The sequence below is a fragment of the Tenrec ecaudatus genome, chromosome 11 (assembly GCF_050624435.1).
Source record: "Tenrec ecaudatus isolate mTenEca1 chromosome 11, mTenEca1.hap1, whole genome shotgun sequence".
NCBI lineage: Eukaryota > Metazoa > Chordata > Mammalia > Afrosoricida > Tenrecidae > Tenrec > Tenrec ecaudatus.
Genome location: NC_134540.1, coordinates 57,904,334 through 57,924,054, shown reverse-complemented (window position 1 = coordinate 57,924,054; position 19,721 = coordinate 57,904,334). Strand labels below are relative to the sequence as shown.

Here is a 19,721-nt window from a genome sequence, read left to right as displayed (position 1 = left end):
AAAATAAAAATGAAAGAACATGAACCCAGACTCTAATGCAGGTACCTATGAGCAGGTACTTTGATATTTATATCTTGATGTTTCCCTGCAAGATGTAAATATGGTCTGAGGTGGTTGGGACAGTAATGTCTCAGAACGTAAATTTTGTGGTTCAACTTGTATCCCCAGGTGAGACTCCGAGAAAGACTGGAACCAGACACGTGTACACACACACGCACACAGACACGCACACACACCCACAGAATAACAATCCCCAGTGCATGAGAAGGACAAGGCAGTCTTGGCGATCTGATCTCACCCAATGCCCTCCCAAATCTTTTACATAAAATGTACACTGATCTTCACCCTGACTCTGTATTTGGCTGCAGTGACCTGTGGCCTGACTCTTAGTCTAGTTATAAAATTGCCCCCTGCCTTGCAAAATCTTCCAGTTTAACTTTTAAAAAACACATAAGAATATAAATTGCTCTAAACCAGTGTTTCTCAGCCTTCCTAATGCTGCGACCCTTTAATACTGTTCCTCATGTCGTGGTGACCCCAACCACAAAATTATTTTCATTGCTACTTCATAACTGTAATTTTGCTACTGTTATGAATCAGGTGACCCCTGTGAAAGGGTTGTTCAACCCCAACAGGGGTCGCGACCCAAAGGTTAAGAACTGTTGCTCTAAACTGCCATGTTAAGATCTAGGGCAGCAGGGTGTGGCACCACATGAGACTCGACTGGAAAACACTCCTAAAGGTCAAGAAACAGACCTTGAACTATTTACAAGCTTTTTTTTGGTCATTGGTTTCTTGTTTTGTTTTCTTTTGGTGCTTTGTTTTGCTCTGTCTTGTTTTTGTGCATGTTATTATTTCTGCAGATATATCTAGATAAGATAGGCGGGATAAAAACACTGGAGGAGAAAACATTGGGACTGACAGTCCTGGGAAACATGGGAGAGGGACAGGTAGGGAAAAGGAAGTGGTGTTAATAAAACAAGGGACAAGGGAACACCAAGTGATCCAAAATCAGTGATGAGGAGGGTATAAGAGGCCTGGTAGGGCTTGATCAAAGGCAATGTATCTGAGAGGAATTATTGAAACCCAAGTGAAGGCTGAGCATGATAGTGGGACAAGAGGAAAGTAAATGGAAATAGAGGAAAAAGCTGGGAGGCAAAGGGCATTTATAGAGGTCTAACTACAGGCATGTATGTATGTAAATATATTTATATATGATTATGGGGAAATAGATCTCTGTGCATATATTTGTAGGTTTAGTATTAAGGTAGCAGATGGAAATTGCACCTCCACTCAAGTACTCCATCAATGCAAAAACACTTTGTTTTATTAAACTGGTATTCCATTATGCCCACGTTCTGGACACAATCATTGAAGACAAAGCGGGTGCATAAGCAAATGTGGTGAAGAAAACTGAGGGTGCCTGGCTATCAAAAAATATAGCATCTGGGTTCTTAAAAGCTTGAAGATAAACAAGTAGCCATCTAGCTCAGAAGCAACAAAGTACACCAGCCTATGTGAGTGTCAATATCCTATGAGGTGTCAATAGGATCAGGAATCAGGCATCAAAGAACAAAAACTCCATAGCATTGTGAATGAGGGGGAGTGCAGAGTGGGTACCCAAAGCCCATCTCTAGACAACTGGACATTCCTTTACAGAAGGGTTTCGAGGAGGAGATGAGCCAGTCAGGGTGCAATGTAGCAAGGATGAAACATACAACTTTCCTCTAGTTCTTAAATGCTTCCCCCCTCCCCCACTATCATGATCCCAATTTTACCTTACAAATCTGGCTAGACCAGAGGATGTGCACTGGTACAGATAGGAACTGGAAACATGGAATCCAGGACAGGTGATCCCTTCAGGACAAGTGGTGATAGTGGCGATACTGGGAGGACTGAGGAAGGGTAGGGCAGAAATGGGGGAAGCAATTAAAAGGATCTACATAAAACCCCCTTCCTGGGGGATGGACAACATAAAAGTGGGTGAAGAGAGATGTTAGACAGTATAAGATATGACAAAATAATAATAATTTATCAAGTATCAAGGGTTCATAGAGGGCAGGGAGGGAGGGACAAAATGAGGAGCAGCTATAGCTCAAGTAGAAAGAAAATGTCTTGAGAATGAGGATGGCAACAAATGTAAAAATGTGCTCGACACAATGAATGTACGTATGAGCCCCCAATAAAACGATTAAAAATAAAAAGGTTGAGGGCAGCTTTTGATTTGGATTGAAATGTAGCTCAAGGAATTATGGCTAATATAGATTTGCGGCAGAGCCCTGGTTGGTGTAGTACCTATGTGTTGGGCTGCCAACCACAAGATGGGCCATTTGAAACCATCAGCCACTGTGGGAGAAAGACCAGGCTTTCTACTCTGATCAAGAGTTACAGCTTCCAAAACCCCTAGGGGAGCGCTGCCCTGTCCTATAGCATCACTATGGGCCCGAATTAACTCAAAGGCAGTGAGAAAGTATGTATTGGAGGCAGCATTAACGATCAGCTTGCAGAAATGATAACAACCTGATTTGGGAGAAACTAATGTATTTATTTCTAATTATGGAACAAAATGAAAGTCATGTCCCTTGTCTATTATAAATTGACACTTATTTTGCCTATCTTAAGACTCTAGATAGAACAAGCTATCGATCTAACCATTTGTAAAACCAGTGCTAACAGACCTCATTCAAACTACCCGAGCCCCAAATTAATGATTCAACACTGCACTAATAAGGAAAGTATAAATAATAATGAGTAATATTTGTTAATAATTACCTACATATCAAACAATATACTAAATACTATTCTCTTTAATAATCACAATTAGACCAATAGGGTAACATCATGATAGAAGGAGAAAAGGTTGATGTTTTCAAGAATTTTCTCTTGCTTAGATCCACAATAAATTCTCATGGAAGCAGAATGCAAGAGAAAGAAAGACTTGGTGGTAGTTACCAAAGGAGGTTCTAAAATGATAAGCCCCACCCAGGGCTTTGGAGTACTCAGGATATTTGCATTCCAAGAGACCTGCCTGGGGGATTGTTGGCAGATTGAAGAATAAAAGGAACTCGTTGGATTTTAAAAAATCATTTTATTGGGGCTCATACAACTCTTTTCACAGACTGTATATACATCCATTGTGTATAGCACATTTGCACATTCACTACCTCATCATTCTCAAAACATTCACTCTCCATGCAGGCCCCTGGCATTAGCTCCTCATTTCCCCCCTCCCTCCTCGCTCCCCTCTCCCTCATGAACCCTTGATAATGTATAACTTATTATATTGCCATACCTTACACTGTCTGATGTTTCCCTTCACTCACTTTTCTGTTGTCCATCCCCCAGGGAGGAGGTTATATGTAGATCCCTATAATCACTTCCCCCTTTCTACCCTACCCTCCTTCCACGCTCCTGGTATCGCCACTCTCACCACTAGTCCTGAAGGGATCATCCGTCCTGGATTCCCTGGGTTTCTAATTCCTATGTGTACATCCTCTGGTCTAGCCAGATTTGTAAGGTAGAATTGGGATCATGATAGTATGTGAGAGGGGGAGGGCGGGAGGAACCATTTAAGAACTAGAGCAAAGTTGTATGTTTCATCAGTGCTACACTACACCCTGACTGGATCATCTCTTCCCTGCGACCCTTCTGTAAGGGGATGTCCAGTTGTCTACAGATGAGCTTTGAGTCCCCACTCTGGACTGCCCCTCATTCTCAATGATAAGAGTTTTTGTTCTTTGATGCCTGATCCCCGATCCCCGATCCCTTTGATCAGCACATTTTTATGCAATCTTTGTGGTAAAATTAGGTGCCTCAGCTGATAATCAGATCAGCTGACACTCATGTATGTAAGGTAATTGGTTTCTTTGGATTTTTGAAGTTTGAACAAGTGACTTTTGACAGAAGTTGGAAGAACTCTGAAACCATGCCGAAAACTCTTCTCTAGCCTGAAATACTTGCTGGTGACCACCTGGATCCACTTGTTGAGTGGAAGTGGGAGAAATGCAGCAATAAAGAGATGGGTTGAATCTGGCCACTGACACGCATGGACTTGGTTCACAGGAACTAGAGGAGAAGACGAGAGTGGGTTGACTGGTCTGAAGTTCATGACCTAGCACAAGGGGGTTCGGATTGTTGTGAGTTTGTGATGGGGCCATGGTCTAAAGGGAAGGAAACCAATGGATACCCTGGTGAGGCTAAGTGAGGCCATCCACTTTGAGCTGACCAGATCCTGACCAGATGAAGCGAAGATTTTTGAGCCTTCAAGATTTTTGAACTGGTGCATGTTGCTGTTGACATTATGGATGGCCTGTCCTGATTTGACTTTGCTTATGGATGCAGACTTCACAAGGTTCCAACTGGGATGAAGATTCTTCACATCAAAGGATCTGATTGTCTCCTCAGAGCACTGGGTTGATGTCAGTGGTCAGTATAGAAACGGGATACTCAAATTTAGTTGGATAAAGGCATGAAGTGGCTGGCTGACAAACTTTCATGTGTTGGGGAATATATTCAAAGGGTTATAGGTTTAAGGTGTAAGTGTTACTTAACTGTAATTGTTAGGCATAGGGTATTTTGTTTTTTTTCACTTATAGAATGTTATATATAAATGAGGGTAGCATATATTGAATTGTACTAGGTACAGATATGATTTTAATACAGTTTGAAAATTATATACGACTAAAGAGTTGTGTGAAAGTGTCAAATTGACAAGGGGTGGTCTGTGGTAGTTACATAATTTGGTGTCAATTTGAAGATTCAAAGTGAAGGGGTGGATTCTAGCCTATCAACCAGGACACCCCTTGATGACCACAGTTAGAGGCGCTAAGGAGATAAATAGCTCACTGGAAGCAGGACGCCAGTTCTCTCCCTGGCAGATATTGCGGCTGACAAGACACATGGAACTACGTTAGTGTCCTGAGCTGGAGAAGCCATGTGGAGACCCCTGCCAGCACTGAGATGCTTCTACTGCCACTGGATCCACAAGACTTTGCACCCACTGGCCTGTGATCGTCCTGCATTCGGCATCATTGCATGTGCTTTGTGAGTCTGAAGAAGACTAACTGGTATAGGACATATGGGCTAATATTGGACTTATGGACTTGATCTGGATTAGGCTGGGATGTTTTCTCAATATTCAATTGCTCTATTTTTTCTTTTCTTTTTTTTACATTTTATTAGGGGCTCATACAACACTTATCACAATCCACACACATATATACATCAGTTGTATATAGCACATCCACACATTCTTTGCCCTAATCACTCTCAAAGCATTTGCTCTCCACTTAAGCCCTCTGCATCAGGTCCTCTTTTTTTTCCCCTTCCTCCCCGCTCCCCACTCCCTCATGAGCCCTTGATAATCCACAGATTGTTATTTTGTCATATCTCGCCCTATCCGGAGTCTCCCTTCCCCCCTTCTCTGCCGTCCATCTCCCAGGGAGGAGGTCACATGTGGATCCTTTTAATCAGTTCCCCCTTTCCAACCCACTCACCCTCCACTCTCCCAGCCTCGCCCCTCACACCCCTGGTCCTGAAGGTATCGTCCACCCTGGATTCCCTATGCCTCCACTCTCCCAGCCTCGCCCCTCACACCCCTGGTCCTGAAGGTATCGTCCACCCTGGATTCCCTGTGCCTCCAGCTCCCATATGCACCAGTGTAAAATCTCTGCCCTATAGAGCCCTGCAAGGTAGAATTCAGATCATGGTAGTTAGGGGGGAGGAAGCATCCAGGATCTGGAGGAAAGCTGTGTTCTTCATCGGTACTACATCGCACCCTGGCTGACCCATCTCCTCTCCTAAACCCCTCTGTGGTCGACACTTGGGCCTTGGGTCTCCACTCTGCACTTCCCCCTTCATTCACTATGGTGTGTGTGTGTATATATATATATATATATATATATATATATATACACACACACACATATATATATTCTTTTTTTTTGCATGATGCCTTATACCTGGTCCCTTTGGCACCTCGTGATCGCACCGGCTGGTGTGCTTCTTCCATGTGGGCTTTATTGCTTCTGAGCTAGATGGCCGCTTGTTCACCTTCAAGCCTTTAAGACCCCAGACACTATCTCCTTCGATAGCTGGGCCAATTGTTCTTTCTTATACACATATGAGTGCCCATGAATTTGTTTCTCTCATCTACCCAGACTAACCAAGACACATTGCACAGGGTAAGTATGTTTCACAAGACCACTTTCAAGTGATGAAAAGCCAGTATGCTTCTTTGAAAACTAAGATGTGCCTGACCCAAGCCATGGTGTTTTCAATCACCTCATATGTTAGATATTGATTATGCAAGATTGAAAAAGAATCAATTCATTAGGATTATGGTGCTGGTGAAAAATGTTGGAATTGCCATAGATTGTCAAAAGGACAAACAAATTTGTCTTGAAGGAAGTACAGCAAGAATGCTCCCTGGAGTCAAGGAAGGCAAGATTTGTCTCACGTGCTTTAGACATGTTGTCAAGATAGACTAGTCTCTGAAGACATGCAGTACACTTGGTTAAGTAGCAGGGCAACAAAAGAGAGACAGGTCCTTGACAAGCTGTACTGCCCCAGTGGCTGAAACAACGGTTCGCACATGAGAACAACTGCGAGGAAGGCGCAGGACCGTGCAGTGTTGCGCAGTCGTACAGCAGGTGGCTATGAGCTGGAACTGACCCAACAGCAGCCATTGAGATGTATGTCCTCGTTTTACAGGTAGAGAAATGAGCTCAAAATTCCGCACCACGTAGGATAAGGAGCTATGACCCAGAAGCAGACATCAAATTGCATCATCTACCATCCATCCTCTCTATCGACTCTGCCTGTATTCAAAGAAACAGTCCTTTCTGAGATGACCTGGTAAAGTTTTCGGTTCAGAGCAAAATGTAAGCAACATCCTCAAGGAGGAGCTTTGCTTGACCTAGAAAGAAGCAAAACTTGCTGGAAATAGGGAAGGGATAGTGTGGGGATAGCAGGTAAAGGGAAGGAGTGAGTGAAAGCCGGTTGTTGCCTTAAGAAAACAGAACACAGCTGTGCCTTACTCACCGTGCGCCGTCCCTCCTCTGGCCCTGTTCAGAGGCAAGGTGGTCAGCTCATATTCGTGAACTGAAATTACACAGATACTTTACAATGGAAGACTTCTGAAGGAGGATCAAGAGTAAGAGGAAGTGAGAAGCAGAAACTGCCCATTCCAGTCGAGGAATGATGATAGGCAAGATTCGGAGGGATGGCATGAGTGAAAGACTTTAAAGGTAACAAAGGGTGACCGTGAAACTGAGTGTCTCTCTGCAGGGCTGTCTGGCATCCCAAAGACCAAACACTGTGCCTTAGGTGAACAATTCTGAAATCAAGGAGCAACTTCACTTTCAGAACGTGAAGTCCAGAGGGCCACAAAATGAGCCATCACACAAAATTGTACTGCATTACATCATCAAAAAATTTTTCATTAAGAATTTGGCTCTTCATGAGTATAACTTGAAACACCTGTTCTGCAGCACGAATCAACAGTTTCTGTAAAGGACCTGATAGATAATACTGTAATCTTTGCACGTCCTATGTCTTTATCGCTACTATTAAACCTGCTGTGACAGTGAGAACATGATCCAAACAGTAAAATGTATGCAAACAAGCACTAGGTCCTACTTTGCCCACCCTACTCTGAAGCGGCAAGTAACATAACAAAAGTCCATTTCTCAGAAGACACCAGGATTCGGACTCATTTCTTCTCCTAGTCATTCTTTCTTTTGTTTCTTCCTAGAAGAGTACATTCAATACATTCTTACTATCTTTGATAAACCCTTTCAATTCATTTTACCCAATGACTGGATTGTGGCAACTTCATATACTGTAAGAGTCACCTCTTTAAAATGTTCAATTTATCTTATATATCTTATTTATTCACAGAAAAAAACCTGCTATAATGCAATTTCCATCTTTTTATTTTATTTTTTTAACTCCAACACGCAATCAATAGGTCTGCTCGCCCCTTTGACAGTTGACTTATTTGCATCCTGCATTGTTTTCTGGTTTCCTTTATTCTGGGTGGATTTGATTTAGCTTGGCTTGGCTTGGTAAAGGTCTAAGGGGGAAAATATAAGGCATAAAAACATCTGAAACATCAGCTAAATATGCATTAAAATATGCACTGGAAGTGTTAAGTTATATGTTGAACACATGATTTCAAGGGGCTTTGAATAAGAAGAATGAAATGTGCAAAGACCTAAAGTTAGAAAGCCCAAGCATTTCTCCAGTTGAAAAAACTGACAAAAAATAAATCCAGAATTTTGTTACAATACTGACCAATTCTATGGGCACAGTATTGAATGACGTAGGAATTATCCAAAAGCAGATGTAACTGGTCCATGATCAACCACTCCGTCCCTATTGTTTTAGTTATTTTACATTTACCAACCAGTCTGTCTCTTCTGTCATCTGTTTTGTTCTTTCTTTTTGTCAGTTTTGTCATGTTCAAGTATGATGTCTCCTTTGCCATCTCAGAACTCTCATCTAGTCTAGTGTCATTAGTGTGCACTGTGTCAATGCTTTATAGGACCCAGGACAATGGAACTGACATTTGATAGAGTTGGCAATGGGAGTATTAGTGGGTCCTCCTTTGAAGTAAAGATTAATTATAAGACCCCTTTTTAGAACTCGATCTCAACACTGTCAGAGGAAAGTTTGTGATGAGAAAGCTAGAAAGAGAAGATTCTCGGGTATTTATTTTGAATGCACAAATAAATGTAACTACTGAGCACAAATTATTAGTCCTGGCTGAGCTTTAGAATTAATTGGAGCACTTCGGGTTATGGGGTCTCAGCATCTGTATTATGTACTGTGCTCTAGAAGTGTAACCACTACCCATTTGTCAGTAGAGACTTGTGTGTGATGTTAACAGGTTTTAAGAGAGCTTCCAGATTAAGAAAGACTGCGAAGAAAGCTTCCAAGATACTTCTGAAAACCAGCTAATAGAAACACTGTGCACCACAGCTCTTGGAATTCCATCTAATCATGGAAATGGGCAGGTAAGAACGGTGCCGTCTCTGATCCCATTGTCAGAGGCCAATTCAAGTGCAGCCAACTCAGTAATCACCATTGTTCACTAAACGTGGCATTAATTAAATCAGAATCCTTAAAATATTCCCTGATGATTTGTGCCCTAGGGAGTAGCAAAGTAAGAAAGATGTTTTTAAAGGCAGAAAGAATTGGATAAATTCCAATTTGGCAAACTCGTAGACTGTATCTCTGAAATGAATCTTTCAACCTAAGCATGTTTTAGAGCTTTCAGCTTTTAGGCCTACTTTGTATATGATGTTGTTTAGTCTGAATCAGACACAAAGCACAACCCAAACACCTGTACAAGTCAGGTAAATGTTAATGCATCCTGTCAACAACAGATCCCCTCACACGGCTAAATTATCCCATGCCATTATCTGTGTCAGCCATATGAACGTCTAAGCCCCTCTCTGTTCTAAAAGTCCCAAGTGCCTGCTACACTATTTTTATTTTACATTCTGGCATAAGTCTGTTAAGCTCAATATGTTACAGCAAATTTTCAAAAATCAAAGGCAATCTCCTGGCCTATAAAACACCCGTTACTGAAAATCGAAGGGTATAATATAGTAGCAATTCAAGCAGTCAGTAAGCAATCTTTACAGGGGTGGGGATGAACCACAAGTTAACTGAACTCTTTAGTTAAGGCATGCTACAAAATCAGATATGTTCTTTCAATACATGATGCATGCTTGAACCCATTCATGTATTTCATATCTAATAAAAATCTGAACAGTTGGCCTGATTGGATTTTAAGTGATGCAAATTTGAAAATCAAATAGGCAAACTCCCTTTAGACATCGTCTATTTAGACTGTAATTGTAAAGAACTACAAATTACATTTACTACACTATTGAATTCCCATGAGATTCAATATGAAATTTAGAGAAAGGGACAAATATTTGCAGGTGGTTTTTTGTTCATAATGAATACGATTTTCTCTCACATAGGACACTTTGTCCTGATGTTGTTAATTTTTTTTCTTGATACAATGACTAAATCATGTTTTCTTTCCACAAATCTTTATTGATCTTAAGAAATTATGCTAATACTTATATGTAATGTCAAGCAATATTTTAACAAAATTTAAATGTCCCTCTATAGGTTATTATGCAGCGATTATTTGATTGCCTACTTCCATTTGGAGTCATGTAAGTCAACTGCACAAAGAGACACCCAGGACTCAATCTCACACAAGTCGAGAGAAATTGGTCATCCAGCAATGATAATTAATATATTGAAAGCTACCTGCCTCATAAGTAAATGGTCATGTAAAATATGGGAAGCAGTGGAAGGCTCTGGGTGTATGGATTATCAAGGCATTTTAGAAGCTGGTGGGAGTCCTCATTCTTCTATAATGAACTTCACTCACAAAAAAATAGAATATGAGATCTGAAAGTAAAAATGAACTTCAATATAACATGCGCACGCGATTAACTTCCCTGTATAAAGCAATCCGTCAAGAACTTTTGTACTTCATTTGAGATATTTTCTAATATAGACGAGGTTGACATAATTATAGAGGCAATAAACCCACCCATATTCTTCCCCTATCATATCTAAACTAGGCCTTGGGGGTCATAATATAGTTGAGGCTTACATTACGAAATACAAATGGTACGTTTTACTATGACTTAAAATATAAAATAAAGATTCTTTATTTGGGCTTATTGTTTCTTTGCAGTACATTTGCATTTTAAAGTTGTATGATACCTTCCTTGTGCTCATAAGCATCTCCCATGCCTCCAGCTTATGTTATGCATCGATATTGTATTTCAAGATAAATACATAGTAGAATGTATAGGATTAATACGATAAATTCAAAATGTGCACATTTGTCCGTTGTCTTCTGAGAACTGGCATATGGATTGACTGCCCTTGCAATCATTGTCTCTTCTTTCTTCCAATCAGTTGTGACACCTTGGCTCTCTCCCATGGGTATCTTCTCCTCTGCCAAATATTATTATTAGGCAATATGTCTGGCTGTTGTGTGTTAGGTATCGTTAGAGGCACTCCACTTTCACTCATTAAATCAATTCCAATAAATATGAGGTATGATTATTATGATATACAGATAAACTGAAGCAAGGGAACATTTAAAAAGTCTCTCGCAACTCATAAGAGGTAAGTCCAAGCCTGAACCTAAGCAGTCTACCTATCGAGTGCCCACTCATAGCCACTAGGCCATTCAGTAAGGAGTCCCAGTGGTGCCGTGGGTTACATGTTAGGCTGATAACCCTAAGGCCAGCAGTTCAAAGTCAACAGTTACTCCATAGTAGAAAGATGAAGCTTTCTGTCCCCATAAAGATTTACAGCCTCAGCATCAACAGTCCACATGGAAGAAGCCCATCAGCCTTTGTGACCCAAGGACTACAAATAATAAAATCCAAATCCAAAGGAGAAAATAGTATCAGAAGGTCAATTGTGAACACCAAGTTTACAGAAGGCTACGGATGACAGTGGAAGACCAAAATCCATGTGCAGGTTCTCTACATGGATTGTATCTGCAGTGAAACCCCTGTGGCCATAATGGGGAGATGTGAATAGGCTGGCTATCAGTCAGAGAAAATTGCAGTCGATTATAGCAGATGAAGTTAGGTTAAAATGCAATATCTTGCCCACATGGAAGAAGCACACCAGCCTGCGTGATCATGAGGTGTCAACAGGATCAGGTAGCAGGCATCAAAGACTCCAAACAAATAATCATATCAATGTGAATGAGGGGGGGCAGAGTGGAGACCTTCTCACTGAAAGGTCACAAGGCAGGGAAGAGCCAGCTAGAGTGCAGTGGAGCACCGACAAAGCACACAGCACCCTTCTAGCTCTTTAATGCGCCCCACCCTCTAACCCCCCACGATCATGACCCCAGCTCTACCTTACACATCTGGCTAAACCACAGCCTGTACACTGGTACAGAGAAGAGCTCTTGACACACGGAATCCAGGAGAGATAAACACCTCAGGAACAGAAATGGAAGTAGTGATACCAGGTGGATAGGGGGAGGAGGGCAAGAAGGGGGGAGCGGATTGACCGATTGTAATGATTGATGTATAACCACTCCCCCCTCCCACACCCACACCCTCCCCACACAGGGTGATGATCAACAGAAACATGAGTGAAGGGAGAGAGTGGACAGTATAAGATATGAAAATAATAATTTATAATTTATCATGGTTCATGAGGGTGGGTGGGTGGGGGAGGGAGAGAAAAGAAAGAGGAGCTGATACCAAGGGCTCAAGTAGAAAGAAAATGTTTTGAAAAGGATGATGGGAACATATGTACGAATGTGCTTGACATAATGGATGGATGGATTGTGATAAGAGCTGTGAGAGCCCCCAGTAAAATGATTAAAGAAGATAGAAACTGCAATATCTTATCATTTAAACTCCCTTTCATCTTTTAACTCCCAATATCTTATCATAAAACTCCATTTTAAAGTTGTTTCAGTGTTTAAAGTTTTCTGCTTTTTATTTTAATCGAGGGTTTTCTGTGTTTAATCTGGTTATTGGACCTTAGTTTGTCTGGTTGGTTCAGGTTTGTGTTTTCTATGTGAAATTCAGGATCGGTAGCCCTGTAGTGACAGTAAGTAAGTAGAACGATCATCGCCTAGGAGAGGCTGGGGGATGGATGGGACTAAATGTTCTGAGATTGACTTCAGTGATGTTTGCACAAGCTTCTCACTATGACTGAAGGATTAAGTTGTATGATATGTGAACGTCCATGTCAAGAAGATAAAACAAACCAAAAAAGCCAACACCACGATCTACAGCTTCAGAAGCCCTCAGAGCAGTGCTCACCTGGAGGGCTGCTGGGAGTCTGGGGCCTCGCTGGTTAAAGACCAGGCTCGTAACCCACCGTCACTCCCCGGAGAAAGACAACAGTCTGCTTCCATCAAGACTTACAATCTCAGAAACCCTCTGCAGCTAGTGCTCTGTGTCCTCCAGGGTTGCTACGAGTTGGAATCAAGCCAACGGTGGTGGTTAGGTCGTCAGGGCATGGCTCTCCCCTGATTCACACTGCACTGCGAGACACGGACACTTGCCTTCCACAGTCTCTCCAGGTCAACTGCATGGGAGCATTTGGAGCGCCGCAGCTGACGTCCAGGGGTGGACAGGATATCTGCCGCACTTAAGTCTGGGCTAAAAAGACAAATGAAATACAGACGAGGCCACAGGGCTGCTCTGTCCAGGAAGCGCTGTCTAAGCTTTTGTTCCTTTTATCCCTCCTAGCAACTATTTACTCAGCTCCTCACAAATAAGTACTGAGTCCCTCAAGTCCCTGCGTGGTGCAAAGGCTTCAGGGCTTGAGCGCTAAACGAAAAGCTGCCAGTTCAAACCCACCCGAGAGTGCCCTGGGTGAGGGGATGCCTCCCCAAAGCAACAGCTATGGAAACCCCTAAGGCCCCTGCTGAAACACACGGGGTCCTCACAACTTGATTTTTCAGGTCAGTATGCAAGTATTGTGCTGTGAGGGGGTAGAGGCACGGGGTGGGGCACAATTTGTAATGGATAGGGACTCTGGTCACCTCGGCCATCTAGGTGACCCGTGGTCACCACCACCACATTTGTCCTTGAGTTGCTTCTCATTTGTCACTTTCACTTCCAACAGAACTGCCTTTTCAAGTAGATTGCAAACTCCATCTCCCCAAGGGAGCTTTCCAACCTCCCCTTCCCATTCTTCTTTCAACCCCTCGGGAAGGGTTGTCTCCAAATCAAGAAGCCAATCCCATTAGGTTTTAGGTACACACACACACACACACACACACATTCAGACTCGGTAGCTACTGTTTCTTTTTCAATCCTTTAGTTCTTAGACATCTATCTATCACATAACTTTTGCCAACATTTCACCTGCAGGGTGTGTTCTTAAACCCATCATGTGCACCAGCAAATTCCAAAGTTCAGATCAAGTAAATAAAATTTCTAGAGCCCATTGGGTACATCATCTATTACTATCTAACTGGGAGATGTAAGCTTCCCATGTTTGTGTAGAAAACCTTTCTAAGCTCCATCAGTGAAGCACTTCTGGGAACGAAGAGAATGTGCTTTCAGAAGCCAGGCTTTCCATTGGAGACAACAGCAAATCTTTTCAGAAGTACTGCAATGCATGTTGAACATAATGCCCCCGATCTGAAAGTGCCCTCTGCTCATTCATGTAGAATTTAAAGTGCAACGATGTAGTCCTTTACATATTGGGTTAACATAACCAACATAAAAATACGGATGCATAGCTTATGCATCGTAGAAACATGAAAGATGGGAATTTGTAGGACATAGGCATGTTTGTTATTTGACTATTTATAGCTCGGTACATCCCTGTTCCACTGGGAGAGAAGAGCCAAGTGAACCCAGCTGTATCGGTCTTTGAAGTATAGTGTCTTCTATTCATACAATCCATTGCTGTAAATATTGTTCCTTAGCGGCACAGAGGTTTTGACAAATTACATGGTGACCCTCGAAGAGGCTTTCTACACTAACTCTCTGTTGAGTCACTTCTGCTATAAGCCCTCAGAGGCACCCTTCTGACCAGGACTAACAAAGAGTTCTGAACCCAGTAGGGGCCCCGCCATGGGGCCCAGAACACCGTGCCTGGACTGTTTTCTGATAGCATGCCTCTGTCCTATTTCCGTGCTGAAAGGAAAGGTGAGATTACATTCTAATCGAGGGCTGTAGAGTTCCATCAATTTGAAGTTTCGTGGTATCTGTTATTGAACGATGCCAGACACTTATCTTGATACCAATCAGATGTATGTTTTGATATGTGAGTTTAAGAAAAATTCTGTTTGGGAAAAATAATCCCCTTTACTGGTCAAAGGAATAGACTTCAGCTTCAGTTCTAATGAAGTGTCATAATTAACACAGTGAGCCGATGAATTTCAATATCAATATAAGATTCTGCATTGTTGACCATTCCTCTCACTGGGCATTAAAGGTGGAATGGAGTGGGGAGGCTGAATTCTTCCTTGATCCCTGGCAACAGCTCATACTTTGTTAGTGGAGACTTAAGAGAGCTGGCCTTAGCCCCTGTATTGGTATCTTCTACCTAAGTGAAAAGGATCCTAGGAGGGTAGTGGTTTACACATGGATTTGCTACCCTAAAAGTTAAGAGTTCTAAACCACCAGCTACTTCGAAGGAGTAAGACAAAGCTTTCTACCCCTGTGAAGGGTTACAGTCTCAGACAGCTACAGGAGCAGGGTGCCTGCCCTGTAGCATCACTAGGAGTCAAATTGGACTCCATGGCAGTGAGTCAATTCACATAGGTGGGAGAGCAGAGCATTAGAATAGATAAATACAGATGGCTTGGACAATTCTGCGGACATATAATTTGCTTTTCCTTTCTATTTCCATCTGTTTATATTTTCTTTGTCTAGAAAATCCTTTCCTACTTTCTCACCTAACTACTTTAAAAACAAACATACAAACACAAAACATCACCTTTCCCACAAAACCTTCATCCCTAATTCCCAAGTCTAATTCAGTTGCCCTGTCTCCTCACCATCACATGGCAGAGTCATCACTGGGTAGAGCTTATGAGTCGCTCCTAAAAGGCTGCCATGGCCATTGGACTCCTGGCAGCGCCATTCCGATATGATGTGCAAATGAACACGCCACTAAGCTTTCTCTGTAGACTCCAGCAGGGCAAGGACTACACCATGTTTCAGACTTCCTCTGCAGTAGCTAACGTGATGCTGAGCATATCACAGTCACTTAGAAAAATAAAGGGATATGATTTCACAACTACTTTTTAAAATCAGTGCCTTGCTTATTTGAAATCAAAAGCTAAATTGTCAAAGGATTGCAAAAGAGAGAGACTAACAGAAAAAGAGAACATAGAATTGGCTGAATTAAAAAAAAATTTTAACACAGCAGATGCTAAGCAGGCAAGGAAGATAAAATGAATACTTTTGCATACAATAAAGATTTGTCTGTGCTTGTATTTCCAAGGATAGGAAGGGAACCCGCCTTACTTCCCAGGTTAACATCCTAACTAATAACCTTTTGACAAGAGGTGAAAAGATTAAGTGACACCTTCGGAAAGGTGCCTTCCTGAGAACGGCAGTGTTTCTAGCTGCAAAGGTTGCCATAGAGGAAGCATGTGACTTCAATGAAACAAGTGGTTATGGTTTAATCAAATTTTAGCCAGTTTAATGGAATGTTTAAAATATTCTCCACACACAAAGCATGGCCTCAGGCCATCCTTTGTTTATTGAACCTGAAAGGTAGTGATTAATATGTGCAATTTGAAGTTTCTCACTTGTCTACTCTAGGAAATTTCTTCACCAGCTTCAGATGTTGTTTGGTTCCAAATACGTCTCATGGACTTCTATATGTCTTGCCCTTTGTTTTAATCCCAAGCTTAGGTACCCAGGTCTCTCATAGGAATCCATCGCCATGGCTTCCATTCGGACTTACAGTGGCCCTGCAGGGCAGAGGGTTGCGGCTTCGCAGAGTTTCCAAGGAGAGCAGGTCTTCCTCCCTTGGAGCAGCTGGTGTGTTCCCACCACTGCTGACCAACACACCGATGAGTGAAGCCCCCAACCACTGTGCCCCAGGGTTGCTTCTCCCGGTAGCAGTTGAAGGGGAGGCTTAGCTGGTATCCCTCTCTTGAGCGCAAACTCTGTCTTCCTTTCCTTGGTGGTTCCCCAGTATGGTTCACTGATAGATGCTATCTGGCACTTGCCACCGGTGAGTCCATGGGATTCATACTCTATAGAATCCGTATAACTCACATTGACTCGTGGAAACTACATATCAGAGCAATCGTGAAATGGTACATCGTGTTCCCAGTTGTAATCACAGAATGCACTCAGCCTCCCAGCCAGAAGCAGTGACTGCTGCTCCAGGCTCCTCAGAGCCAGAGCAACGCAGGAAGGCATAACGGGGTGTGTGTGTGAGAAGAGAGACTCCTTCCATATCCTGGGCAGATGCAGCCTGCTCCGAAGCAGGGGGAAGGAGATAGGCAGTCAAATGAACGGAGGCGGCCAGCTTTCATCTGTAGACGATGGAGGGACAAAAGCTGTTGCTGAGAAAGGGACTTAGGAAGCTGAGGATGTTAACCTTTGAATCGCTGAGCAGAAACCATAACCTAGCAGTCAAACCCGAGAACAGCCCCAAAGGAGGCAGCTCAACCAGCTCTGCTGATTCAAATACACAACTTGTACACTTCCTGTGCTTCCTCGTACACTTCCTGTGCTTCCTCGTACACTTCCTGTGCTTCCTCGTACACTTCCTGTGCTTCCTCGTACACTTCCTGTGCTTCCTCGTACACTTCCTGTGCTTCCTCGTACACTTCCTGTGCTTCCTCGTACACTTCCTGTGCTTCCTCGTACACTTCCTGTGCTTCCTCGTACACTTCCTGTGCTTCCTCGTACACTTCCTGTGCTTCCGCGTACACTTTCTGTGGGTTTCTTTTTTTTGCTTTATTTTTTCAAACTTTAATTCTAAGACTCTCTCCTGTGAAGTAGAGCTGTCATTCCCAAATGTCCCTTGTTAAAATGATCATGTGTGCCTCAAGTTGTATATCCATGAACATATATGAAACTAGCACACGTGTATATCCCCGCATCAGATGTCACATTAAGTGGGGGAGACTTGTGGAAGAGAGTAGAGAATCGGAGATTTAACGGAGAGGAAATGTGGTGAAAATGAAACAGGTTGATATGGTCAGAGACTAACAAAAAGACGTTTACGTTTAGGCAGGAGATAACAATGTAGCCATTCACAGCCCTTCTGCCATGATTCCCCGTGCAATGCATGATAACCTCTAGCTTCTCTGCGTATTATCCCACTTGGGGGCACTCTCTGCGATGTTAGCGAACAGGGTTAAGGTGGCATTAAGTTTCCACCATTGTAGAGGATGTGAAACAAGCCACCTCCATTTGTTTCTTTGGGGAGTATGCTCTGCTAAAACACGAAAACAAACCCACACCAAAACCATTCCTCTGTGTATAGGAGCCATGTGGGACATAGGAGCACAGCGGCCAATCCCTGGACCATTGGAAGCAACGCTTCCAGGGAGCACGCTTGATTGGTCCTTGTCTGAGGTGGGCGCCAAAAGCAAGAGAGCAGAGCCTGTAGCACAGAGCAAGGAAGCCGGACGGACGGCGGCTAGAGGCCAAGGCAAGGAGACCACAGCGCAGAACAGAGGAGCGGGGCTGAGACTAGGAGGTGGTGAGGCCGAGGGACCAGCAGGCAGGCTCCCAGACCCACAGAGGAAGAAGCCATGGGACCCCGAAGCTGAGAGGACGAGGACAAGAGAGAAAGTTGGCGGCCGACTCAGAAGTGGCACTGCTGTGGACCAATGACTATCTCTACTGTTGACTGACCCTGGATCGTGGTGACCTGAGAAAGGCCCTCCATTGTGAGTGCTGTCTCTGAGATCGGCCTGGCCATTGCAACGGATGACTGAAGATGATATCGATGTAGGGTGCTGTGAAAGGGACAGTTGGCTTCAGAATAAAGAAAGACGGAGCCTGGAGGCAAGGTGTGGCCTTGGCCTCATGGAAGCAACAGGAGAACAGAGGAGGTCAGATATGGCCCTCCATGCCGTCTACAAAGATCTCAATCTCTAGAGTCCTCGTGGCATAATGAGTTATGCATTGAACTGCTAATCCCCACGTCCATTGTTCAAACCCACTGGCTGCTCCTCAGGAAAAGATAGGCTGCCTTCTCTTAAGTCTCAGAAAACCAAAAGGGTAGTTTGTCTCTGTCCTATAAGATTACTATGAGTCAGAAGCAACTCGATGGCAGTGGGTTTGGTTTCGTTTGGTTTGGGGGTTAATTGCTGGTTGGTGTGAAGTCAATTCTGACTCACGAAGACCCCCTGGATACAGAGTTGAAATGCTCCCCCAGCTATTCAAGGCTGTGATGCTTGGGAAGCAGATTACCAAACCTATCTTCTTGGGTGCCCTAGGTGTACTGGACACTGCCAATCTCTTTGCTAGTAGTCAAGCATTTACCTATTTGTCCTACCCCATTGCCCATTCCCAGAAAACCAATTCCAATTCAGAGTAACTCTGCAGGCCAGAGTGCAACTGCCCCACAGGGTTTCTGAGGTTGTAATCTTCACACAGGTACAAGACTCCTATGGAACAGCTGGTGGGTTCAATTACAGACTTTTAGTGACTAAGCTTAATTCCTTTGGTGTCAGAGAGCGCCCCCTAGGTCTTAGAGACCGTTAAAATCAGTTAGAAGCACACATCATCACCGTAAGTATCAGACTCTGCACAGGCCACTGAGCATTACTGCATTCCATCAGCCCTTAGTTTTCCTCATAAGCTCCTGTAGAAATGGCAACAGTGGGAACGTGGTTTAAATAAACATTGTGGATTAAAACATAGAAAATGTTGTTACTGCAGTGAAGAGGTACTTTGCGTGTTGCCAGGAAGCAAGTAATGTAAACACGGTGCACAGAAAGGGAGGAAGATGAAGCAGTGGATTAGAGTTGACAGTCATTCGTGTGAAGGGGGGAAATCGTAATTCACAAGGGAGAGAAGAGAAATCAAAGAGGTGTGGGCAGGGTGACCTAATCAGTGTTGGATAAGTAGCTTAAAATGTTGGACACAAAATTGATGATCTGAAATGTAAACCCTCACCTAATTCACAATATTAAAATGATGCTTTTTTAAGATTACACAACCCAAAGTGATGGATCGGCTGTTTACGGAGGATATATT

The 19,721-nt window shown here is 43.1% G+C and overlaps 1 protein-coding gene across 4 annotated transcripts in view; it reads right to left on the bottom strand.

Annotated features, from left to right (window-relative positions):
• CTNNA2 (catenin alpha 2) overlaps positions 1–19,721 on the bottom strand; it is a 1,186,106-nt gene that overhangs the window by 809,917 nt on the left and 356,468 nt on the right. The window lies entirely within an intron of this gene.